The 26334-nt window shown below is 38.0% G+C and overlaps 1 protein-coding gene across 1 annotated transcript in view; it reads left to right on the forward strand.

Moving 5' to 3' along the window:
- The window catches only part of NECAB1 (N-terminal EF-hand calcium binding protein 1), a 185123-nt gene that overhangs the window by 106614 nt on the left and 52175 nt on the right, over positions 1-26334 (forward strand). The gene's annotated exons all lie outside the window — the stretch shown is intronic.

The following is a 26334-nucleotide window of genomic DNA, read 5'->3' on the forward strand; positions in this document are numbered from 1 at the left end:
GAGCATTGCCTCAACCTCTGCCGGGGGTGTTATGCATATGATGAATGTATTTTATGTGTGTGTAGGTATCAGGTATGACCTTTCTAGGTCCTGAAAAATTATGAATTTTTAAAAAAGATTTTATTTATTTATTCATGAACCACAGAGAGAGAGAGAGAGGCAGAGACACAGGCAGAGGGAGAAGCAGGCTCCATGCAGGGAGACTCGATCCCAGGACTCCAGTATCACACCCTGGGCTGAAGACGGCACTAAACCGCTGAGCCACCCGGGCTGCCCAAAATTATGAATAAAACAGATCTGACTCCCGTATTTTCACTAACAGATTGAATTAAGATGGCTAAATACCTGGTCGGGTGTAACAGATCTTCTAATTATGTTCGGGTTATCAGAGTGTATGCTTCAGTAAGGCCGAAATGTAATTCTATCTTATGCTTAAAAGAAAAAAGAAAACCTACCAATTCTTCGGAAAGTTCATTGCATTTCAAAAAGCAGCAGCTCACATCAGGCATAGACAAATGAAAGTTGACCCCTGGTACTCGGGGGAGAGGATGGATGGATTTATTAACCTCTCAAAAATGACACTCGTATGTGACTTAACTAATTAGGTTTGTGGCAAGTACAGTGCATGTAGTGAACGCTCTCACTTGTAGGCTCAATTTACTGAGGGATCTGGAGCTGCCCTCTGAAAGTCCGCGCTGACCGATGATTTAGATGGCTTTGAGAATAATCAGTTGGTGTAAAATAATTCCTTTTTAAATCACTGTTGCTATAGGATGAGGTGGTTGTTTCCTTGCAGGCCCTGTATCCTCTGTAGTAGTCTGTAGGGGCGCCCCTAGTTATGACCTCTACTGTTTTTCAGGAGGTAAAGAGTGAGGCTTCAACATGCTGTCCGACACCTAGAAAGCCTCTTTAATCAAACCTGGGACTTCTCTTTGAGAATAAGTTCAGATAGGAAGGATTCAGGGTCTCACCCCAATATCCTGTCTGTTCTCACCCCTCTTCCATCCTTCTCCACTTGGGGCCCCAAATCCAAATTGAAAACATAGCCTTGTCTTTAGACCTGGAGCAGTAGCCCTAATGGATTGTTACTGCTAGTCCCCCAACTTCACTGAAGTCAGACATTATATTAACCACTTAGGGACCTGTAAAACCCTGAAAAATCAAATTTTTGATTTTTGTTCAAAATTTTCTTCAAAATCAGTATTTGGGGCCACCTAGAGCTGAACATTTCCTGGAAAGCCTTAAAGCTTCAATAGAAGTAGCAGCTCCAGGGCATTCCCAGCTGTACCCAGTGGCTGAGCCCAGAGCATTGCTTGGACCACGATCTGACCTGCTCTCTTGCCTGGTTCTTTGTGTCATCCATGACGTCAGTGTCTCCTTCCCAGCTGACTTTTTCACTCGGAATCCATCGTAATTCTTGTTAATAGGGATACCTACTATTTACTGAGCATTTAATACAAAACCAGCCACTGAGCATACATTAACCTAAGTCCTCTTTTAGCCCAACTGTCCCAAGACACTCATGATCGAGCACCTGCCAAGTGATACGTTAGCGCCTAAGATCTAGGTCCTCACCTATCTCTTCACCTCCTCTAAGAGTTCACTTGGTTCATCCTGAGACTTCTTCATCCGGCATAACAAATATTTATGGGGTACTGAGTCCTCGCTAGTTCGTGGACAGCAGATGCCAAGATGGAATTAGGATTTCAAGAGATTCCCCATGAAGGGAAGAGGGAAGAGGAAGCCGGGGTTGCGGGAAGAACCTTCACAGGGCGATGCAGATCTGTCACCTAGACAAAGACAGGAAAGCCCGGCAAGAAGTGCCAAGAAAGTCCCAGCCAGACCAGCTGGGAGCCCACATCTTGGGAAGGGGAAGGGGCCCAGCTCTTGAACCTTCCCTGTGCTCCGTCAGGGGCTGGGAGTAACCTGGAGAGAATGGCCTCAGCAGGAGCACTTGAGGGGCCCCCCAGGTCCAGCAGGCTGTCACTTAAGCACACCCCATCAGCTGGTTCTTGGGGCGCCTCCGTGCCTGCCCCATAAGTGTGGCTTCAGAACATGGACAAGGATTTGAGAATTCTTGAAAAATTCATCTTTAAATACCCATTTCTTTTAAGTCTCAAAGGTTTTTCATTCTTTAAGACTCTCCGGTGTTTACAAGTTTTTTTTAAAGCAAATGTCACTGGGAAGAAAAAGACTTAATAACATCTTTGTTATCTGATACCTTAGCAAAAGGTGGTTGAAGGCCTGCTGAGAGGACGAGGATGGGGCCCCAGGATTTCTGAGCTCCTACTAGTAGCTAATGAGGTGCATCAGAAGGAATAAAAACTTTCCCCTGCTTTTCTTGAAGAGTTTAACTTCGTCTTTCCACTTTTTAATTATAGAGTCGTTTTCTTCATTTCAATGAGAAAATAGTGGCTCCACAGTGAAGCAGCTGACCTCAGTCCTCCCGTGTTGAAGTGGGAACAGTCATGGATCGGGCGAAGGTCAGGATGCATGGAGCAGAATGACCATGACCCTGTGTGTTCTGCGGCTCCCCACCTTAACTTTTTTTGAGGTCCTATAGCAGGAGGGTAGAGCACGCATGGGAGAATTTCTTCCACCTGTCTAAAAAAAAAAAAAAAAAAGTAAAAAAATGGTTCTTTTCTTTGCATTCAGCATTAGATGAGTCAGTGACCAACAGACCTAGCCCGTTTCTGGGATGAAAGCTGAGACTAGTGTTCCCACTTCATAGATTTGAGGGGGAAAAAACACAGGTGAGTTAATGGACTTACCTAAAGTCCTACTGTGAGTTAATGGCCAAGACTGTCTTCTCTAGAATCACAGCCTCAAAAAATATATATATATTATTTGAAACAGGGTAGAAATACTCCAATTAGTTCCTTCCAGTCCAATCACTAAACTGTTAACACAGTTTAGTGCCTCTGGTGAGCATAATGCAGATTATCGTTGTAACCTTCCAGGTACAGGATTTTACATCTGTTGCCATGGCAAAGGAGCAAAACCTAAGCTTCTGATTAAAATGAATCCTTTTGTTAAGAAATAATCAAGATTTCTGTCAGAGTTTTTTATCACCGTCTTAGTCTTTTCATTTTTTATACTACTCCAGGCCTGGAGCTCAAAGTACCTACTTGAAATCTGCTTTTTGTTGTTTATATAATAAGTGAATTAATTATGCTCCATCAATTTCTTGGGTTTTTTTTTTTTAGTCGTATAAATGTACTTTAATCATTCTGAATATTTGGTTTTATTTCAGCGATGACAGATTGATGAGTACTGAGGCTATAACATATTTATTTCTCCTAGAATCTTAATTTTACATTTCAGTATTAAAGTTTTTGAGGGATTCAGTACGGAACACACACACAAAAAAACCTATCAAATATGAAAGAGGAATAGGAAATTATAAATTAAATAACTGTCAGCCTAGAGATACTAATTGCAGGATAGGCTTCTATAAATCTTTACCTGGAGGCTGTGAATGTTTCAGAAAAAAAACCTTCTGAGGCCAATGTGATCTAAGTGTCTCTGATCAAGAAATTATGCTCTTTTTGCTACTGTCTGCTTAAAGAGAAATACAGCTGCAATTTAGATGATATATGTCCTCTTCTTTAATTGCTTATTTTTTTGTTCTGAAAAGGTTTCCTTCCAGCAGTGCTCTTAGGGGCACAGTGTTATAATCAAGAGCCTCTGTCCCTCATGGCCTCATGAGGCTGGCACCTGCTGTTTCTCTCCAGAGAAGCTTAACACGGACCCAGGAACGATCAAGGGGCCTTTTTTGTGTGTGTTTTAAACACTTTTTGATGGGAGGCAGAAGGAAAGGGACACCTGTATTCTCGTCTAGTCTAGAAGAGTTCTGTGACCTGGAGCAAGCTATACTTCTTGTGTGTGGACCCCATTTCAGAAAGGAGGAATTTAGATTCAGTGATCCCTTCCAGCTCTGTAATGTATTGTCTTTGAATGATTTTCTGATTGCTCATGAAATTTAGTGATTTTTTTGATCCCGAATATTGTTTTCCACCACAACCGACGATACCCTGTTATCGTTATTAGATATCTCTCATTCAAAGCGAGACTTTTTAGTAGTCCTGTATATTTAATGGAGGTTGAGAATGTTCCCCATTTAGCAAGCTTTATGTGTATTTAGTGTTTGGCGAAAACCTTATTTGCACTCTTTATGTTTTGTGTGTGTTCATGTTACCTGAGTGTTGAATGAAAGCTTTTTAATCTGTACAGCTGTAAAAGCAGGTGGTATATTTTATTTCCTTCTTTAATGCACCCTCACAGTTATATTTACAAAGGGATATTCAGCAAATAAAAGGTACTCCTTTACATATTTTATCCTTTCCCTTTTCTTCCAAGTAAAGATTAATCCATGAGCTTGAAAATAAAGCTTTTGTTTAAAGAAGAAAAAGACACTTATGTGGTGAAAATCACTTGAACATAGAGGTTTGGAAAGGTTTCCTTTGTTCGGGGTTCTCAAACTTTATTATTTTCATACTTATTTATGTGTATTTTACCGTGGTAAGAACACTTAACATGAAATCAGTCCTTTTAAACCTTTAAATGTACCTTATATTATTATTGACTATAGGTACAACACTGCACAGCAGATCTCCGCGGCTTATTCATCTTGCTTAACTTGAAACTTAGAGCCTGTTGATTACTGTCTCTCCATTTCCCCCTCCCCACCAGCCCTTGGCAACCCTTGTTCCGCTCTGATTCTTTGAATTTGACTATTTTAGATACTTCATATAAATGGAATTATGCAGTCTTTATCTTTCCACGACTGGCATATTGCTCTTACCAAAATATTCTCAAGGTTCATCTGCGTTATCACATGTTACAGTTCCTCTTTTTTAAATTTAAGGCTGAATAATATTCCACTGTCAGCCCACATTTTCTTTATCCAGTCGTCTACCTGCGGATATTTAGGTTGTTTCCATCCCTTGGCTGTTGTGAATAGTGCTACAATGAACATGGGAGTGCAGGTAGCTCTTCAGCATCATGATTTCAAATCTTTTGACTAAGTACTGAAAAGTGAGATCTTTTCGTAGTTTGGTAGTTCTGTTTAATTTGGGGGGAAACCTCCATACTAGTTGCCTTGATACATCAGTTTGCATTCCCACCAACAGTATACAAAGGTTCCAATCTCTCCACTTCTTTGCCAACACTTAGTGTCTTTGGATTTTGTTTTTCTTGTTTTAAAGATTTTATTTATGAGATGCACAAAGAGAGAGGCAGAGACACAGGCAGAGGGAGAAGCAGGCTCCTTGTGAGGATCCTAACGTGAAACTCGATCCCAGGACTCTCTAGGATCATGACCTGAGCCAAAGGCAGATGCACAACCACTGAGCCACCCAGGTTCCCCTGGGTTGATTTTTTTTTAAATAACAATCATCCTCAGGCAATATGGTAGTTTTGATTTGCAATTCTCTGATATTTAATGACATTGAGCATTTTTTTTTTCATTTACCTCTTGGTTTTTGATGTGTCAACTTTGCAGAAATATTTATTAAAGTCTTTAGCTCGTTTTTAAATTGGGTTATAAGGTTTTTGCTGTTATCCTTACAAGCTTTAGAGATTTACCCTTTATCAGATATGTGCGGTGTAAGTATTTTCTCCCTTCCCATTGCTGTTTTCTTCAGTATACAGAAACTTTTTATTTGATAAGGTCCCACTTCCACATTTTTGTTTTTGTTGCCTGTGTTTTTTTTTTTAATTTTTATTTATTTATGATAGTTACAGAGAGAGAGAGAGACAGAGACACAGGCAGAGGGAGAAGCAGGCTCCATGCACCGGGAGCCCGATGTAGGATTCGAACCCGGGTCTCCGGGATCACGCCCTGGGCCAAAGGCAGGCACCAAACCGCTGCGCCACCCAGGGATCTCTGTTGCCTGTGTTTTTGATGTCACATCTAAAGAAAAATCATTGTCAAGATCAGGATTATGGAACATTTATCCTGTGTTTTCTTCTGGGAGTTTTACAGTTTCAGGTCTTATATTTAAGCTTTTAAAACTATTTTGAGTTGATTTCTGTGAGTACTGTAAATCTTAAGTATATTTTTAATTCATAGGGTCTGATGCCTCTGCCTTTGTTGTCCTTACTCCACATTGCTTTGGCTATTCAGGGCCTCTTGTCATTCCATATGAATTATAGAATTCATTTCTGTAAAAAAAAAAATGTCCTTGGGCTTTTGATAAGAGATTACATTAAATCTACAGATCATTTTAGGTAGGATGGATATTTTAATATTAAATCTTCTGGCCCAGGAACAGAGGATATCCTTGCATTTATTTGTAACTGCTTTACTCTCTTTAATCAGTTATTTTATAGTTTTCACCTCCTTGGTGAAATTTATGACTAAGTATTTTATTAAGTTTATGACTTAGGTATTTTATTCTCTTTGATAATATTTTAAAAGGGATTATTTTCTTAATAATCTTTTCTTAAATTTTCTTTCTTAAACTATCTTTCCAGATAGTTTGTTAGTATATAGAAATGCAACTGTTATTTATATGTTGTTTTTGTATCCTACAGTTTTATGAAATGTACTTATTCGTTCTAATGGTTTCTTTTTTATGGTAGTTTTTTAGGGCTTTTAATATAGATGACCGTATTGTGTTCAAACAGAGGCAGTGTTTCTTCTTTCTTTCTGGTTTGGATGTCTGTTATTTTCTTTTTCTGCCTTAATTGGTCTCGTTAGAACTTCCAGTACTATGCTGAGTAGAAATGGCAAGATTGGGCATTCTTGCCTAGTTCCTGATCTTGGAAAAGCTTTTCGTTTTTCACAATAAGTATGTCAGCTGTGGGATTCTCAAGTATGACCTTTATTATGTTGTGAAGTACTTTTCTTGCATTGCTAGTTTGTTGAGAGTTTTTATCATGGAAGTGTATTGAATTTACTCAATTTTTTTCTGCATATATTGAGATTATCATGTGATTTTTATCCTTTATTCTGTAATGTGATATATTAATTGATTATCCTATTAAGCCATCCTTTCATTCAAGGGATAAATCCCACTTAGTCATGGCGTATGATAAATTGGGAGTGTTCATTAGTGTTCTATCTCTGGAAGAGTTTAAGAAGTCTTGGTGTTAATTCTTCTTTAAATGTTTGGTAGCATTCACCATGAAGCCATCTGAACCTGTGTCTGTTGGGGGTGTTTGATGACTGATTCAATCTCCATATTAGTTATAGACCTGTTCAGATTTTCTGTTTCATCATGATTATTCACAGTAGGTTGTATGTTTCTAGAAATTTATCCATTTTTTCCTAGGTTATCCAATTTTTTGGAATATACTTGTTCATAGTAGTCTCTTAGGATCCTTTATATTTCTCTGGCATCCATTGTGTCTCTTCTTTGTTTCTGGTTTTATATTTTAGTTCTCTCTCTCTCTCTCTCTCATCTAGTCAAATGTCAATTTATTTCTTTTAAAAAAATCAATTCTGGGCAGCCCGGGTGGCTCAGCGGTTTAGTCCAGCCTTCAGCCCAGGGTCTGATCCTGGAGACCCAGGATTGAGTCCCACATTGGGCTCCCTGCATGGAGCCTGCTTCTTCTGCCTGTGTCCCTGCCTCTCTCTCTGTGTCTCTCATGAATTTAAAAAAAAAAAATCAATTCTGAGTTTTGTTAATTTTTCTGTTATTTTGCTATCCTTTATTTCATGTATTTCTGCTCTAATTTTTATTATCTTCTGCTAAATTTAAGCATAGCTTGTTTTTTTTTTCTTTTTCTAGCTCTTTGAGGTATAAAGTTAGGTTATTTATTTGAGATCTGTCATCTATGTAGGCGTTTCTAGCAACAAATTTTCCTCTTTGTACTGCTTTTTTACATTCCATAAGTTTTGGTAAGTTGTATGTCCATTTTTGGGAATCCTATTTTTTTGTTGTTTCTACTTTGGCCCATTGGTTATTTGGGAGTGTGTTAAGTTCCACATATTTATGAGTCTTCCAGTTTTCCTCCTGTTATTAATTTCTCATTTTCCACCATTGTGGTTAAAAAGGTTGATGTGATTTCAGTCTTTTTGAAATGAAAATTTCCTTTGTGTTCCAACATATGATCTGTACTAAAGGCTTAATTAATTCTGGGTCCTGTGGAAAATAGCATGTGGCAAAAAGAAGGTATATTCCCAGAATCAGAGGGTGTACCCTCCGCCTTCAACAGAAGAACAGTAATGTCTCTCATCGCTTAAATAAACTTTAGCATTCTTCTGTTAGATGGAATGTTCTGCATATGTCTGTTACGACCATTTGATCTATAATGTGGTCCGGATCTTCTGGTTCCTTATTGATCTTCTGTGTGAGTCTTCTGTCCATTTAGAAAGTGGGTTATTAAAGTGTCCTGGTATTTTTGTCTGTTTTTAAGTTTTGTCAGTGTTTGCATCTTATAGTTAGGTGATCTGATATTGCATGTATATACATTTATAACCATTATTTCTTTCCGGTGGATTGGTTGTTTTGTCCTTCTGTAATATCCTTTGTCTCCTGAGGGGTTTTGACTTAGTTTATTTTGCGTGGTGTACGTGTACCCACTCCTGCTCTCTTTTGGTTACCACTTGTCCGTAATATATTTTTCCACCTTCTCACTTTCAGGCTCTGTGTGTCCTTAAAACTGAAATGAATGTCTTGTAGAGAACATCTTGTATGTTTTGCTTTGTTTCGTCCATTCAGGCTGAATGGATGTGTTTTTATTGGAGAGTTGACTCCATTTGTGTTTAAAGCAATCAGTAATAGGGAAAGATTGCCATTTTGTTATTTTCTTTTAGCCTTAGTCCTTTGTCTGTCTTTTCCTCTTGCTGTCTTCCCTTATATTTTGTTGACTTTTTGGTATTTTTTTTTTTTTTTTTTTTTTTTTTTTTTTGACTTTTTGGTATTGATAGGGTTTGCTTGCTTGCTTTTTCTTTGTGTGACTTTTATGGGTATAATTTTTATGGATACCTTAGGGCTTACATAAAATGTCTTATAATTATAGCAGACTGTTTTAAATAGATAAGTTTAATCACACACCAAAACTCTACACTTTAACTTCTCTCCCACCCACATGTTGTTACTGTCACAATTTATATGCATTCATACGGTGTATCTTTTAATGTATTTTTAGTTACAGTTACATTTTAATACTTTTAACTTTTATGCTGGAATTAAAAGTGACTTACCTATCACCGTTATAGTAATGCAGCATTCTGGATTCTATATCTACCTTTATTAATGAGTTTCTAATGCTATAAAGTTGCTATTTAGTATTCCTTTATTTCAACTCGAATAACTATTTTGAGCAGCCCTGGAGACGTTTTAGTGCTAGATGAAGGGAACAACTCTTTCCCCCTATGGGTGGAGGCTGAGAGCTGGAATTTCCATCTTCTCAATCTGTGCTGAGCATCGGGGAGGATTTATGGCATTTACCAGCCCAAACCACCATTTCAGTTTTCAGCAGGTGGCTAGATTGTGCCAGGGCTGTGAGAGCTCCAGGGCTGGCAAGACAGAAGCCAGGCCTTTGGGGGAGTCCTCGTGGAAAAGTTGTGTTGCTAGACACACAAACCAATCCCTTCTCTCCAGTGAGAAAACCTGTAGCTAATCCTGATCCAGTTGGTGCTGTGCTGGGCTGAGGTCTCTGACGAGAAGGCGTCCAGAAATCTGGCTGCAGTGAGCCTGGTTTCATGTTTGCCCAAAGTGCAGGAGACTTGTGAGTAGTTTTTGGATTTGTCTGTGACATGTTGCTAAATCATTGTCTCTGCAAGGGGAAGGAAGGAAGGTTCAGAGCTTCTTACTATGCAGCCTTGCTCATGTGACTCTCCTATTGATTCTCTTAAGAATAAGAAACTGGAGCCTCTGATTTTATTTTTATTTTATTTTATTTTTTAAAGATTTTATTTATTTATTTATTCATGAGAGACACACACACAGAGAAGGGTGGGGGGGGGGCACAGGCAGAGGGAGAAGCAGGCTCCATCCAGGGAGCCCGACATGGGACTCGATCCTGGGTCTCCAGGATCAAGCCATGGGCTGAAGACAGGTGCTAAACTGCCGAGCCACCGGGGCTGCCCCTATTTTTTTTTTTTTTAAGATTTTATTTGAGTCTCTGATTTTAAAGCCCATTTCATTTCTAGCATGCCAAGTTGCTTATTTCTTGAAATTTCCTAGATTGTTCTGGTACAAAACATATCACTATTGAGATATATATAGAAAAGGAATGAATTGAATTATCTACTTACAAATGCAAAGGAGCTTTCCTCTCTTTCTCCCCACGTGTGTATAATACACATACTGTAAATTATATTCTATGAATATTCAAGCTTAACAATGGGCAATATAAATTAAATTGAAACCAAAATATATACTTCTCAATCAAAAAGTTTAGTAATGTCCATTATTCACAAACACAGAAAAATGAACACTCTCAAACACAATAATGGGACTTTACGTGTTGGAGGGTGGGTTTGGTGATATCTGTTGAAGACTACAAATGCTTGATAATTCAACTCCTAGAAATTTGCTTAAAGAAAGAATTTAGTATATTTGTAAGGGATCTTCCTCATGTAATAGTTTCTAATATTTGTTATAAACCAAATGTCCAACAGTATGGAATTGAATGAATAAATGATGAATATAATGGAAAAATACCATTTAGCCATTAAAAATTATATTGCAAATGAATATTTATGGACATGGTAATATGCATGCATTTTTAAGTCCAAATACCTAATTAAAAATAAGCACATAGTTGTTTTTAGAACATTAAAAATACAGATGTGCTAATAACTTGAAGTATAAAATACCATAAAATTCACCAATTTGTGGTGCCTGGGTGGCTCAGTCAGTTAAATGTCTGCCTTTGGCTCATGTCTTGATCCCAGCGTCCTGTTTCTCGAGGTAAGCCTGTGTTGCTATAAACTTCCCTTGGAACCACTTTTACTGCATCCCAAAGATTTTTGGACTATTGTATTTTTTTTTATTTGGACTATTGTATTTTCATATCCACTTGTTTCCATGTAATTTTTGATTTCTTGTTGGATTTCTTGGTTGACTCCTGAATTGTTTAGTAGCATGTAATTAGCTTTCATGTATTTGTGGTCTTTCCAGTTTTTTTCTTGATATTGTTTCTTGAGGTTGAGATGTTGATTTCTTGAGATTGATTTTCCATAGCATGTGGTCAGCAATGATGCATGGTATGAGTTTGATCTTTTTTGAATTTGTTCCAGCTTGTCTGTGCCTTGTGGTCTATTCTGGAGAATTTTCTACGTAAACATGAAAAGAATATGTATTTTGTTGTTTTAAGATAGAATGTTCTGAATGTATCTGTTAAGTCTATCTGGTCCACCGTGTTATTCAAAGCCACTGTTCCCTTGTTGATTTTGTGTTAAAATGATCTGTTCATTGCTGTAAGTAGGGTGTTAAAGTCCCCTATTATTATTTTGTTACTATCAATTAGTTACTTTATTATTAATTGTTTTATGTACTGGGGTGCTCCTGTATTGGCTGCATAAATATTTGAAATTGTTATATCTTTTTGTGTGATTGTCTTGTTTATTGATTACATAGTGTCCTTCTTGTTACCATCTTTGTTTTAAAGTCTGTCTGATATAAATATTTCTACCCTGGCTTTCTTTTTCACATCCATTTGCTTTCCTTTCACATCCATTTACATCTCCTCACTTTCAGTCTCCAGGTGTCTTTACGTCTGAAACAAATCTCTTGTCGGTAGCCTATAGATGGATCTTTTTTTTTAATCCACTCTGTCACCCCATGTGTTTTGATTGGAGCTTTTAATCCATTTATATTCAATGTAATTTTTTTTTTTTTTGAGAGTGGGAAAGTGAGAGAGGGAAGGGGCAGAGTGAGAAGGAGAAAGAGAATCTGAAGGCGGCTTCATGCTCAATGCAGAGCCCAGCGTGGGGCTTGATCCTGAGATCATGACCTGAGCCAAAATCAAGAGTTGGATGTTTACCTGCCTGAGCCAATCAGAGTAATTATTGATAGATATGTATTTATTGCCATTTCGTTACTTGTTTTGTGGTTGTTTTTGTAGTTTTTCTCTGTTCCTTTCTTCTCTTGCTTTCTTTCATGGTTTGCTGGCTTTGTTTAATGATACACCTGGATTCCCTTTTCTTTATTCTCTGTGTATCTATTACTTTGTTTTAATTTGTGGTTACCATTAAGTTTGTATAAACATCCTTTGCATATAGCAGTCCATATGAAGTTAATGGTTGCTTAAGTTTAAACCTATTCTTTACTCCTCTCCCCCTGTTTTAGGTAAATGGTGTCATATTTTACATTCTTTCATTTTATGAATCGCTTGTCTGGTTTTCACAGAAATAGTTATTTTTACTTCTTCCATGTTTCCCACTTTTCATACTCTGAGTTACAGTCTTTCCTTTTCACTCAGAGTCTACTGTTTCTCATAGGGCCGGTTTGGTGGTCATGAACGACTTTCATTTTTGTCTCAGAAACTCTTTATCTCCCCTTCTATTTTGAATGATAGCTGGATAGAGTAGTCTTGGTTGCAGATCTGCTTTTCAGCACTTTGAATGTTACCACGCCACACTATTCAGGCCTGCAATATTTTTGCTAATCCACTGATAGCTTTATGAGATTTCCCTTGCGTGTAAGTATCTGCTTTTCTCTTGCTGTTTTTACATTTTTTCCCTTTATAACTGCTTTTTGCCATTTTAATTACTATGTGTCTTGATGTGGACCTCCTTGGAGTAATTTTTTTGGAGGATCTCTGTGCCTTTTGGATCCTGACATCTGTTTCTTTCCCCAGATTAAGGAAGTCTACAGATACTATTTCTTCAAATAAATTTTCTACTCCCTTTTCTCTTTCTTATTCTTCGGAGTTCCCTTTGATATGAATGTCATTATGCTTAATGGCATCACCGAGTTCCCTAAGTCTGCTCTGGGCATAATTCTTTTATCTCTTCACTTACTCAGCTTGATTACTTTTCATTACTCTTGTTGTCCAGGTCATTAATTCATTCCTCTGCTTCCTCTAGCCTGCTATTTATTCCATCAAGTGTAGTTCTAATTTCAGTTAGTATGTTTTCTTCATCTCAGATTCATCCTTTTTTTTTTTTTTTAATCTCTGTGTTGAGGTCTCATTGATGTCCTCCACTCTTTTCTCATGTCTATGAGTATCTTTATGATCATTACTTTAAATTCTCTATCAGGCACATTACTTATTTCTATTTTGCTTAGTTTCTTGCTGTGATTTTGTCTTTTCATTTTCTTTCAGAATGCATATTCCTCGTCTCTGGATTTTGCCTAAATATCTATGTGTGTCTCTGTTTGTTATAAAAGTAAGGTATGTCTGTTATTCTTGAAAGAGGTGGGCAGGACAAGCACTGGTCCTCTTCACAGGATAAACCCAGCTACTGTAAAGACCCAGCCTGCTGGGGTGTTCTGTGAGGTGTATGTGGGTAAGTATGGGGGACTTTAAGCTGCATGTGCTGGTACTCTACCACGGGGGAGACCTGACCATCTGGCCATTCCACAAAGTGCATGTAGGAAATATTTTAAGGTGTGGGCATCCTCTGTGAAAGGTAGGAAGATACAAGTTTGGCAAGGTTCGTGCCTGACTTCTAGAGGAGGAGACCCACAGCTCAAGGACTGGTGGAGGTGGGGCATGGTATGAATAAGTAAGATAGTGAATGCCAGCACCATACTGGGAGTTTGGGAAGGAAATGGTGCCTGCCATCTCTTTTGTTCCTGGAGAAGTCCCTTAGCAAATTCTGAGATTAGTAACTAACGCTCCCTCCTGTGTACCCCATGCATTTTTCTAACTGCAGCTTCTATGCTGTATTTCAGTAGGGCTGTTTGTTGTGCTCTTTAAGGGTGGAAGACTCAGCTTCCCATGACCCTCTGGGTTTTGCTAGAACTGAGCCTGCTAATTTTTAAAGTTCTGGCCTGTAAGTCCTGCTTGTTGTAAGAACTCATAAAATTCAGCCCCACTGATTTTCAAAGCCAAATTCTAAGGGAATTCGTCTTCCCCATGCAGGTTCCCCAGTGTGATAGTCTGTTTCTCACTCCTCAGTGTGTCCATTGTTCGTTCCCTCCCTCCTCCCTCAGGTGGCCAGACTCAATAGGGTTTAGCTCCCCACTGTCTCTGTCTCTGACCTCCCAGTCCTGTTCAGTGTGGCGTCTTCTCTCCATTTAGTTGCAGAGTTTGTTCTGTCAGTGTTCAGGTTGTTTTATTTTTGGTTATTTGCACTGATGTCAGTGTTACTTAGTTGTATCTGTGGGATGCAGTGAGTTTGGGGTCCTCCTACTCTGCCATTTTCCCTAGACGTCCTAGAATAATCATTTTAACATCTTGTATTGCTTATTTGTATTTTCTGATTTATGGTGAACAAATTGTTACTTTGAAAGAAAGTTATCTTTTTAATTTAAAATTTTAATACAGCTGTATCTATAGAAAATGTGTCCTAACTTTTCAGCCAGTTTAACCTATAATAGTAGATTTTTAGGATACAAGTCAGCAGATTTTTAAAGTAGAGTTAGGGGATCCCTGGGTGGTTCAGTGGTTTGGCGCCTGCCTTTGGCCCAGGGCTCGATCCTGGAGTCCCGGGATCGAGTCCCGGGATCGAGTCCCGCGTCGGGTTCCCGGCATTGAGCCTGCTTCTCCCTCCTCCTATGTCTCTGCCCCTCTCTCTATGTCTATCATAAATAAATAAATAAATAAATAAATAAATAAATAAATAAATAAAATAAATCTTTAAAAGAAAAAAAAAGTAGTTAGTTTTGGGATGCTTGGGTATCTCAGTTGGTTAAGCATCTGCCTTCAGTTCAAGTTATGATCCCAGGACCCTGGGATCCCATGTTGGGCTCCCTGATCAGCTCCCTCTGCCCCTTCTCCCCCTGCTTATGTGCATGCTCGCTCTCTCTCTCTTGCTCTCTCTCAGATAGATAAATCTTTAACAAAAAAGAGTTGGGTTTTTTTTAAAAAAATTTTTATTGGAGTTCAATTTGCCAACATATAGCATAACACCCAGTGCTCATCCCGCCAAGTGCCCCCCACTCGGTGACCATCACCCAGTCACCCCAACTCCCTGCCCACCTCCCTTTCCACTACCCCTTATTCGTCTCCCAGAGTTAGGTGTCTAATAGAGTTGGTTTTTGTCAAGTTTTTTTTTTCCCATGGAACAATTATTACTCATTCATGAACAAAAAAGTCAAAACTTACCTACTAGGCTATGTGACTTTAAGACCTTAATCTCTTTTGACAAGTTTGTGAGGCTTAAGTAAAGTAATCATAGAAAATAATAAGCAGTGTTTGTTATGGTAGTGTTGGAGTAATAGATTCCTTGAATAACCCTTTTGTTTAAACAAAATGAAAATGATGGGCACGATATATTTTTTAAATTCCTAAATGTATCAGTTACCCAGAAAGACAGTAAAGACTCCTCATGGGCCAAAATCTAAGAGGGACCTCAAAAAATAGGCAGTGCAGGGAAGTTGACTTTAATCCTAACTTTTACTTTTAAAACTTTCAGAACACCATGGAAAAGGCAGAAGGCCTAGCCATGCTCCCAGGGAGGCTCTCCAAGGAGTGCCCTATCTCCATGGTAAAGATTCCAATAAAAAACCACCTGCATAAACTTGGAACCCAAAAAGTTTCACTGTTCACAAAAAGGAAAATAACTCCTAATGGTCCTGAGTACCAAATAAACAAAGGGTAACTGAAAATTGTAAGTCAGCCCTTATGAATTTTCAAGCCAAATTTAAACTTCCTGTTTAGTGATAATAGCCTCAAGCCAAGAATTTAATTTAAAATTGTTCCAAAATTGTAATTACTAGATAAGCATAAACTAGACCAAAGTAAACCAAATCCTCTTTTAATCCTCTTAATCTTGTCCAATAGGTTTCAAAGACTAATCTTGCAAATAATGTGTGCTGATGTTGTTTAAAAATCTCAACACACAATCCAAAACTATGTACATTGAAAATATCAGGCAGTGGATAAATATGTTAATATATCAATACATGATGGGGTTAAAAATGTGAGAAATTGAGTAAGAGTATACAAAAAAAGACCAAGAAAATTTGAGAAAGAACAAAAAATAGGTATGGGTCAAAAATATATAGCCGAAATTAATATACCAGGATACTAGCTTCGCAGTAGGTTCTGTGTAACAAGAAAGAATAAGGGAACTTGGAAGACAGAACTGAAGGTATCACACAGAGTGTGATTCAAAGAGACAAAGATATATAAAGTATAAAAGATTAAGAGACAAAGAACTGAGGGAGAAGCTAAAACATAGAATCAGAATTCTAGGAAGATGAGGAAGAGAGGTTAGCAGGAAAAACAATAAAAAAAATCATACCTACAAACCATTAGTTAGAATATCTATAGAAACCTAACTTATGTTAGATTTGGCCAAAATGTATGGAAGAAGAGTAAATATTAGAAATTTTAACTTTGGCCCCAAGAGAATTTCATAAACAAGGTATAGAACACAATAATATATCTATAATGTGGTATAACTGATCATTTTCACTTCATCATATTCACTTTATCATATGCTTCAAAAAATAGCACTTGGAAGTTGAAAAGAAAATGAAAAACAGGAGTATGTGTTTGTAAAACTCAGCTATCAAAGGACTGATAATCAAGAACATTTAAAGAAGTTTTATAAAACAAGAAAGAAAAATCAGAACACATAATAGGAAAAAGACAAAAAGCAAAAATACAGGACAAATACCTTCCAAAGGGAACAGGGGAAAGTCCAATAAAGCCTGCGAAGAATTACTGAAACCTCTTTATTAGCTGAAAGTTCTAAAGTGCGATGTCAGATAATTTGTCTAAGCTAGTGGAGAACTTCAGGGGACCCATGCAGAATATTGATCCCTTGCACTTTAGAGTTTAAGGGACTTTGGGAGAGATTGATCACTTATTTGTGGTGAACTCTAAAGGTGAGAGCCTGTGATTGCAACTTCCTCTGCCTTGTGGCACAGAGAAGAGCGCACCTGCAGGGTTAGCAGACACATGTCCAGTGGGAGCTGGAACAAGGGTTCCTCGAGAGGGAAAAGAAGATCAAATATCAATACTTCTTCTATTTAAGAATTTTTATTATATTGCATCTAAGTGTTGATTTCTTTATTTTTTAAAAGATTTTATTTATTCATGAGAGACACAGAGACAGAGAGAGAGGCAGAGACACAGGCAGAGGGAGAAGCAGGCTCCATGCAGGGACCCCGACGTGGGACTCAATCCCGGGACTCCAGGAACACATCCTGGGCTGAAGGCAGGCGCCAAACCGCTGAGCCACCCAGGGATCCCCTGATTTCTTTATTTATGCTTTTTGGCATCTGCTGTGATCGCTGAATCTGAGATACCATAGCTTTGCTCAGCGCTGCAAAACTGTCCGCTCTTGCCTCCTCCTTCACCCCTTAGAACTCTACAGAAAGTTAGACCTTCTCATTTTCTCCGTCTCTCCTATTGCATATTATCTGTCTTTGTGCTTGTATTTGGATCATTACTTCAGATTTATATTCTATTTCCCTAAACCTCTCTTTATCTGTATCTAATCTGATATTTACTCTGTTCATTGAGTGTTTCAGTCTTTTTAAGTTCATATTGCTTCTTTTGAAATCCACCTGGCTTTGTGTTATACTCTTTCCTTTCTCATGTTTTCAATTACCCTTTTTAAAAAATATTCTTGAGCATTGAAGCCTGTTTCTGTAGATACTTTTTTATTCTTTTTTTCTTTGTGCAATATGGATACATAGTTAGATTGAATTTTTTTTAGCTATGAATTCATATGTGGATGAGTGAATTGTTGGGTATTCTGAGAAATGTGGTTAATGATGTTTTTCCTAAATAAAGAATGTATTTTTTTGTTTCTGACTGGAGCCCCAGGATATTACTAATATAGAACTACTTTAATCTCTCAGTTTAGGAATTCTCTGCATCTTGCAGGTAAAGGAATTGAACTTCAGACTCTAATGTGAACTAGGCTTTGGTTGTAAGTTTTCAAGAATGTTTTGCATCCAATAGCTAGGCCTGAGACAATTTGTCATCTTTCTTTGTTTATGAATCATGTTCCTTTGTCTGTTCTACTTCCAGCTCCCCCCAGAGTTATAATCTGAAACTTGAAGCCTCTGGCTCAAGAAAATGCCTAAAGGACAGCAAGGATTTCAGTGCTAGATTATAACACTAAAGTCTGTGTGTCTGTTTCCTCTTCACTTGGGGGCACTGCTAGGGTTTTTTCATTTTTCTTTCTTAGAAGCTCTGCCATGCATTTATTTGTCATACTTTAATATTTTTGTGAAAGAAGTATTTTTTAGGAAATTTAACAAATTCTGTTGCCAAAAGTGGAGCTTCCAGGAATTTTTTAAAAAAGATTTTATTTATTTATTCATGAGAGACACAGAGAGAGAGGGAGAGACACAGGCAGAGGGAGAAGCAGGCTCCATGCAGGGAGCCTGATGCCAGACTCGATCCCGGGACCCCAGAATCATGCCCTGGGCTGAAGGTGGTGCTAAACCGCTGAGCCACCCGGGCTGCCCGAAATTTTTTAATGTAAATATTACTTTCCAATTTACCATTTTGAAAATGTATTCAGAACTGGTTGTAAGTAATCTGTATCATCATCTAAAGGAGAATATAGTAGATTTTTATAACCCATTCTTCTTGTGCTCCCCGGATGGTTCCCTGCATATTCCTAGTCACATAGGAATTAGGGGGTCTTTGCTATTTGTGATCCACCCAGGATGTGTGTGTGTGTGGTTGGACATGGTCAGCAGGTTGCATTAGTTTAGTTACCTTGTGCCATAGAGACACGTCTACCATGAATGCTTGACTCACGTTCAGGATGCATCTGAGGATTTCAAGTAAGCCTATCCAGATATTTCTAAAGTGAACCAGAAGACCTTGACACAAACCTGATTTTAAGAAAGGTGAGCCATGGTTATGATTTCAGTCCATAGCCAGTTTCTTCTTATGTCGACCAGTCATTTTCTAGAACACTCAGGATAAATATTCAATGTTGTCTCTCAGTATAACATTTCAGACTTTGGGATGCCTGGGTGGCTCAGTGGTTGAGCGTCCTGTGTTTGGCTCAGGGCAATAAAATCATAAAAAAAAAAAAGTTCCAGACTTTAAAACGTGAAAGACATAGGGACGCCTGGGTGGCTCCATCGGTTAAGTGTCTGCCTTGGACTCAGGTCATGATCTTGGGTTGCTGGGATCCAGCCCCTTTCAGGCTCTCTGCTCAGTGGGGAGTGTGCTTCTCCCTCTCCCTCTGCCCCCATCCCACCTGCAGGCATACTCTGTCTCTCAAATAAAATCCTTAAAAAAAAATTCTTTTAAATGTGGAACACATAAAGTATGAAGTTACAGGTACAAAGAGATTGTTTATATTTCTTGTTGTTAGTCACTCCTATATTGAAATGTACCGAAACCCCATATTCCATCGATCTCTAGGGCACATACATATTTATTTTTTCACATTTATGAAATGGGAATACATCTTGCACTTGATGGTGGATGAAATTGAATTGCAAATATTTTTTTTCTTAGTGGCATACAAAATACAAAAAAAATGCATCTCATAATGGCACTGCATGTTTGATGAAATATAATATTTTAATTTTTTAAAGTCTGGCAAAAATCCTTATGTATTTATTATTCTGAAGAAGTTATTATTCCCAGGAATATTTTTTCCTGAACAGAAAGTTACTGGAATGTTTTGGTATTCTATCCATAACTGGACCACAAAAGCAAGTTAAATCCAAAAACATGTCTTTGCTCATATGTATTAAGCGTCTACTATTTTCCATATATTATGCTGTTTGGAAATGCTCCTAAAACTTTAATACTTGATTACTCCTCTGTCATAGGGTTTGTTTGGATCAAAGACAAGGATAATATGTCTTTGAAAGTTGAAAGATCATAAATGACGTTTTGAAGATGTATTTGCCTCTGACAAATTCAGTAACTTAGACATACTAACTCAACATATTTTAAGATTGTGGTTAAAATAGAACTATCCATCTGACACATACATACACTGTTTAGGAGGAATCAGATTACAAGTGTGTGTTACCTTTGAGATATTATGTGCTTAAAAATGATATTCAAAGAAAAGTATGTGAGCAATAAGGTAGAAAGCATCATATTTATGGGGAAGAAATTTTATTTGCAACATCAACAAGCATAAATTTAGCCCAAATTATGTGTAAATATAGCTCTGTGCTCTTCATGCTGAAAAATTTAACATTTGGTTCTATGTTACACTCCAGAAAAATACAGGCTAGCAGTTGAGAAGATAGTATAGGAGAGGTGATAAAAATTACTAATTTGGAAGTGTTTACAGATTTTCTTGTCCTACTGCCTGCCAAAGACTCCTGTATTTTACAGCCCTTAACTGTCTACTCCCACAATCTCTCAAAAATATGAGGATAGTGTATCCCTACCAGGCTGGCTCCTACACATAACTTTTGTAAAAATAAAATTAAAAGGAGGAGATTCATGCAAATCATATGTAGAACTTAATGATTATAGGCAAACTCTTCAAACCACCACCCAGATCAAGAAACCAAACAAACCTGCCAGCTTCCCCAGCCCTTCCATGTGCCTTGATCTAATTATCTTCCCTCCTCCTGAATGTAATAACCAAATGGATTCCTCTAGTGATCATTTCCTTGCATTTTATTATGGATTCATCACACGAATATTCATCTCTGAAAACTATAGTTTAATTGTGCCCCTTTTTACGTGTGTTAACATGTCTTTTAAATTACAGGTTACCCTGCAGTCCTTTAGAGGGATGAGGTACTCATGGATTAGATTTTGCTGATTGCATTCTCATAGTGCAGTTCCTGTTCATCTAACAGAAGAAAGTGGCTTCTGGAGATTTTAATGATAATCCAGTTTTTAGGTTTGTGTGTGTGTTTGTTTTTTTTTTCCCCCGTATGTCATTTGCTCTTTAAGTCTAAGTACACAAAGAATTTTTGCTTTGTCTTTTAAAGCCCAGTAATTGTACAGAAATACGTCTTGATGTTTGTTCTTATTTGATATTCTTAGGTATGTGATGTGCTTTTTTCAATCTAAAATTACCAAGAGGCAGGAATTCAGTAAAAGCATTTATTTGGGAACAAAGAATTGCCATTTGAGGTACACAGATTTGGGCAGCAATCCAAACAGTGTCTCACTAGGGAGCAAAAGTTGGGGATTTTTAAAGACAAAAAGAGAATGCCTGTTAAGTTGTTTACCTGTACAAGCTGTTTACAAGAATTTTGGTTCATGTTGGAGACAGAATACTAATCTTGCCTAAACATAATTAGTCGCTAAGGCTATCACTAAGCAAAAGTCTCTCACTATGGCAAGTTACAAGTGTTCTTCTTGCAGAGTCCTTGATGTGTGGTTTAACCCAATTTAAAAGTATATGGTTCCATGTGAAGTCGTGTGTAAGGCTCACCTCCCTATGCCCTCCTGGCTCCATTTGAAAACACCTCAATACACATGACTTCATTTTATTTCACCTTTCATGCTTTGAATATCTAATTTCAAATATTTTTTTAAAATCTTTTTATTTCAGAAAAGCATTCTTGAATAATGGGTTCTAGTATTGGTACTGTTCTTTTGCTAATTTCTATACTTCTTTAAGAGCTCTATTATAAATGTGTTGGGTGTTCTTTGTCTATGTTCAATATTTGTTATGCCCTCTCCAATCTTTTTACTTTTCTTGGTTTCTTTTGATTTTTGAAGATGGCTTCTTTTTCATTTTCATTTATTAAGGTGTTACCTGTTATATTTATGTGTTCTTGTGTTCCTTCTAATTTAGATTTCATTTCTGAAATAATTTTCTTCTCTAATTCTCTTCTGAATTTTGTCACCTTGTGTCTGAGCTAATCTAACTCTGATACATGTTGTTCTTTCACTTCTTCATTTTCTTTTTCAATGCCTTTTAGCTCATTTAAAAATACTTGGTTATACATTTGATCTGTTTAGTGAGCTCTGTCTTTCTGGTATGCTTTCATTATCTGCAAGAATGCTGTTTTTCCTTTAATATCCTTTTTCTTATAATAGCAAAATAGAAGTTAACCTTAATAATTTTCTGTTGCCCACTTTATAAAGAATACTAATTTCCCTGAATTTTTCAAAGACCACTGTGTTCAGAATGTTTTTCTCTAGCTTCATAGAGCTCCCTTGTAGGTGGTTGTCTTGTAGTATTAAAAAAAATATAGTGACTTTCCTTCTAAGAGTTCCTGGTGCTGTTCCTGTCCCCTACTTTGAACTAAATCTTCTTTATATCTTGACCCCACCCCATCCTGCTCAGTTTTGATTTGACTCCCAGCAGTTTCCCTTCACTGTAGGGCTCTCTTAGCATATAGTATTAGCTAGTTGATTTTTAGAGTTCATAGGGCTGGGGTGCCTGGTTCATTCAGTCCATTGAGCCTCCAGCTCTTAATTTCAGCTCAGCTCATGATCTTGGGGTCATGAGATCGAGCCCCACATCGGGCTTCATACAGAGTTTGCTTGGGATTCTCTCTTTCACTCGCCCTCTGCCCCTCCCTCCTGCTGGCACTCAAAATAAATAAATAACATCTTAAAAAAAAAAAAAAAAAACAAGCTCACAGAGCCTCCACAATTCCAGCCCCAGTAGGCTTTATTAGGATGTTTTATGTTCATCCAGTTTTGGATACAATTCCTCCTGGGTTTAGCTGCTTCTCAAATTAGCCCATTGTGCCTTCTAGTGAATATTTGTTGACTGTTGGAGTTCTCTCATCCTCAGGTCTGTCATTGTATCCCATGATTTCCGTTTGTTTCTTCTTAAACATCCAGTGATACCATCAGTGAAGATCTTGTGGCTGTCAGTGATTTAGTTCTTACCCATTTGTCATTGGAGTTTCATGACAATACCTTGAAATCTAGTTTTATTGCATTTGTTGTCTATGGGGGTTTTTATTGTTTTTATGTTTGCTCTTTCTTTATGAGAGGATTCCAGGAGTTTCAAAAGCTATACCACCAACATGGCCATCTTCTCCAGATCCTGCTGTTGTTGTTGTTTTTGTTGTTGTTGTTGTTTTTTCTGGTTTCTACAATTCTGTGATGCAGAATAAGGAAATTGGCCTAGATGAATGGAAGCAGAATTACAGTGGCTTGAGGAGAAGGGAATAAATCTTAGCCAGTATACATATGAAGATATGGGAGAGAAAAGAGGAAAAGGAAGTAAAATCAGGTTACAGGTTGAGAAGTAATTTTGAAAACATTCTGGAAAATGAAATGCCCTGGAAGAGGATACAGCTTGTAGGATTCAGAAATGATAAAGAGGAATGCAGGAAGTGTTGCTTAGATAGGTATATTGGGGCCCCTGTACTATCCTGGATGAGAAACAAGAATAGAAACACTTTCTAATTACTTTCGCAGTTGAACTCTGGATTTTTAACTGACCTTCTCAAAGACTTAATTCCATGGGTCACAGCTTCAATATAGTAAGAAATAGGTGTATAAAAGGTATACACTTCTGAACAAGCAGGGTAGGAGATGTGCAGTACAAAATATATAAAGGGGTGCCTGGGTGGTGCACTTGGTGCAACCAAGTGTCTGACTCTTGACTTCGGCTCAGGTCTCATCTCAGGGTTGTGAGATCAAGCGCCATATCAGGCTCTGTGCTCAATGCAGAGTCTGCATGGGTTTCTCTCTCCTTCTCCCACTGCCCCGCCCACTGTACCCTCTCTCTCAAATAAATAAATCTTTTTTGAAAAACCAAATATATATAGAAGGAACTCCTTTGTAGCTTAATATTTATGAAGTTAAATATTTGCGAAAGTTTAATATTTGTGAAGATCCTGCTATACACTGAACACTGACATAGATTCTAGCAAAATTCTGAAGTGAACTATTCTCACAACATTCAAGCTCAGGCTTGTGAATTTTCAGCCAGTTATCTGTTCATTACACTCTGTAACATTGTTCCTCCAATGGACTGATAGCAATGATGAACATTTATCAGAAACTAGAAGCTAGACATCTTACCATGTGCTTTACAGGCTATATTTCATTCAGTCCTCACAAGTTTATGAGCTTGGCACTATTATCTATAGTTAGGAAAACGGGGACTGAGGTCCAGTACTTCCCCAGGCTCACACTGCTGTTGAGTGGCATAAACACTGATTAGAACTTATGTGTAACTGTCTTCAAACCCAGATTCTTAATCACCACCCTGTGTTATTAGATGTGATGAATGGGACCCAAGTCTTCATCTTTTACCTATTAACCCTCAAATTTGGGCTGACTCTGTTTATGTTTCCACATTTGAATCCAGGTTTTTTTTTTTTAACCAAAATTCTACTTGTTTGAGGATTACTTCCAAGCAGAATGGGATTATTCTTTGGGAAAAGACATTTAAGGGGCCATATGTTCTTGTTAGAGTCTCCTGGTATGAAATAGCAGAAGAAGGAGCCAGAGGAAAGAAGCCTACATGAGATCAATCTTTGGGATCCCTGGGTGGCTCAGCGGTTTGGCGCCTGCCTTCGGCCCAGAGCGTGATCCTGGAGACCCGGGATTGAGTCCCGCATCGGGCTCCCTGCATGGAGCCTGCTTCTCCCTCTACCTGTGTCTCTGCCTCTCTCTCTCTCTCTCTCTCTGTATGTCTCTCATGAATAAATAAATAAAATCTTAAAAAAAAAGAAATCAATCTTTGATAACTTCAGGATGAGCCCTCTACAATGGAGTTTGTCAATGTAAAGGTCTTTAATAATAGAACTCCTCTCTAAAATATTTTCTGATTTCGAACTACAGAATAGGTCAACACAGGGCTTAGAAATTAGTTTATTGGTAATTTAATAACATTTTATTCCAAAACTGTAGCCTTGTTTTCTCTTTCACTAGCCTGAAAAATTTATATTTCCTTTAATCCTTGGGGCTCTGAAGTGTGAAAAATATGTTAATCTCTTGTGCTGCTATCTAAAATTTCTAACTGTCTATCTGGAATTAACCTCAGTCTATTTTTTCAAGACTCTGAATTAAGGACCAGTTTTTTTTTATAAGGCTTAAAATTGATCTAGTGTTCTCCCAGTTTAAAAGAAAAGTCATTTAAAATGAAAGTCTAAAAAAATAAAATAAAATAAAATGAAAGTCTTAGAATGTTTACAGAAGTAGGATGTAGATAAAGCATGTAAGCCAGTTATTATTTTTTAAAAGCCAACAGTTTGGGGAAGTGGAGAAAGAAAGATAACCTTATCTTTGTAAAAGTGAATTTTCCCCTGGTCTCAGAGCCAGCACAGCTGTCTCCCTTGGGAACAGGGAAGGCTGCAGGGGCTTGGATCAAGCGGCTGTCAGAAGCAGTGCCCCCTGCTAAATGTGATTGCATCTGATCTCGTAAACAAGAAGGCGCTGAGACTGGATGTCACAGACTTGATTAATTTTCAAGTGGGGCAAATACAAACAGGGAAGACTGATGCTATGATTTTGCTAATTAACTCCGATGATTCATAGTTGTTTAGCAGCCGGGATCTCTCCTCTTCCATTACGCGGATGGGCAGGAGCTTGCTTCTTGAGAAATGATCGGACAGTGAAGATGCTCAGACAGTCCCCCAAGAAACCCCATTTTCAAGGAACTCTGCTTCTAATGCTGGGCTCTTTATTTAAATGAATCCTCACCCTGTTCCAGCTCCGCGCAAAAGAAATAGGCAGATCGAAATGGTCACACTCCGGCTTTCCAGAGACACAAATGGAAATATTAATGCGAGTTAACAACTTGCGCTTAAAGATGAATTGAACTGACAGTTATCAGTGACATGCATGAACGTTATTGGGATCTGGGGAACGTATTATTAGGCTTCATTTGCCCATATCCTTTCTAATGGATGTAAAGGACTAAACTGTTTTTGGAAAAAGTGGCAGGATCTGGATATCAGGTACCGTCTGTAGGGTTTTTGACTGCTTCACTAGACCAGCGGATGTTCTTTCCGCCAGTCTCTCAGATTCTGGATTTTGCTTACAGGAGCATGTGTTTTAAGCCAACATATCAGTCTTTGGGGAGTTCAGCATGCAAAGATCCCTTTTTGTACCTGCAGAACCAACACATTTGTTGAGAATAGAAAGGGCCAGGCTCTGACATTTTCCAGCTTGTTATCTATTTAATCTTCCATCTGCTTCTTTTGCCACTGCCTTCCAAAGGAACATCTGCTGCACATCTGAGAGAAGGAAAGGAAGATTGGCATCATGCCACCTGGGTCTGCCGTCCTAAACCTTGGGATTCAGATTAAGGGAAGGGAAGAAGACTAACAAACGGTCCAGAAAATGAAATGAGGACAAACAGTCTGTTAAGAACAAAGCTTTATTTCCATTTATTGCAGAGCCCACACGACCAGGCAAGCTGGACAACAGTGGCTG

This window comes from Canis lupus, chromosome 29, assembly GCF_003254725.2.
Source record: "Canis lupus dingo isolate Sandy chromosome 29, ASM325472v2, whole genome shotgun sequence".
Taxonomy (NCBI): domain Eukaryota; kingdom Metazoa; phylum Chordata; class Mammalia; order Carnivora; family Canidae; genus Canis; species Canis lupus.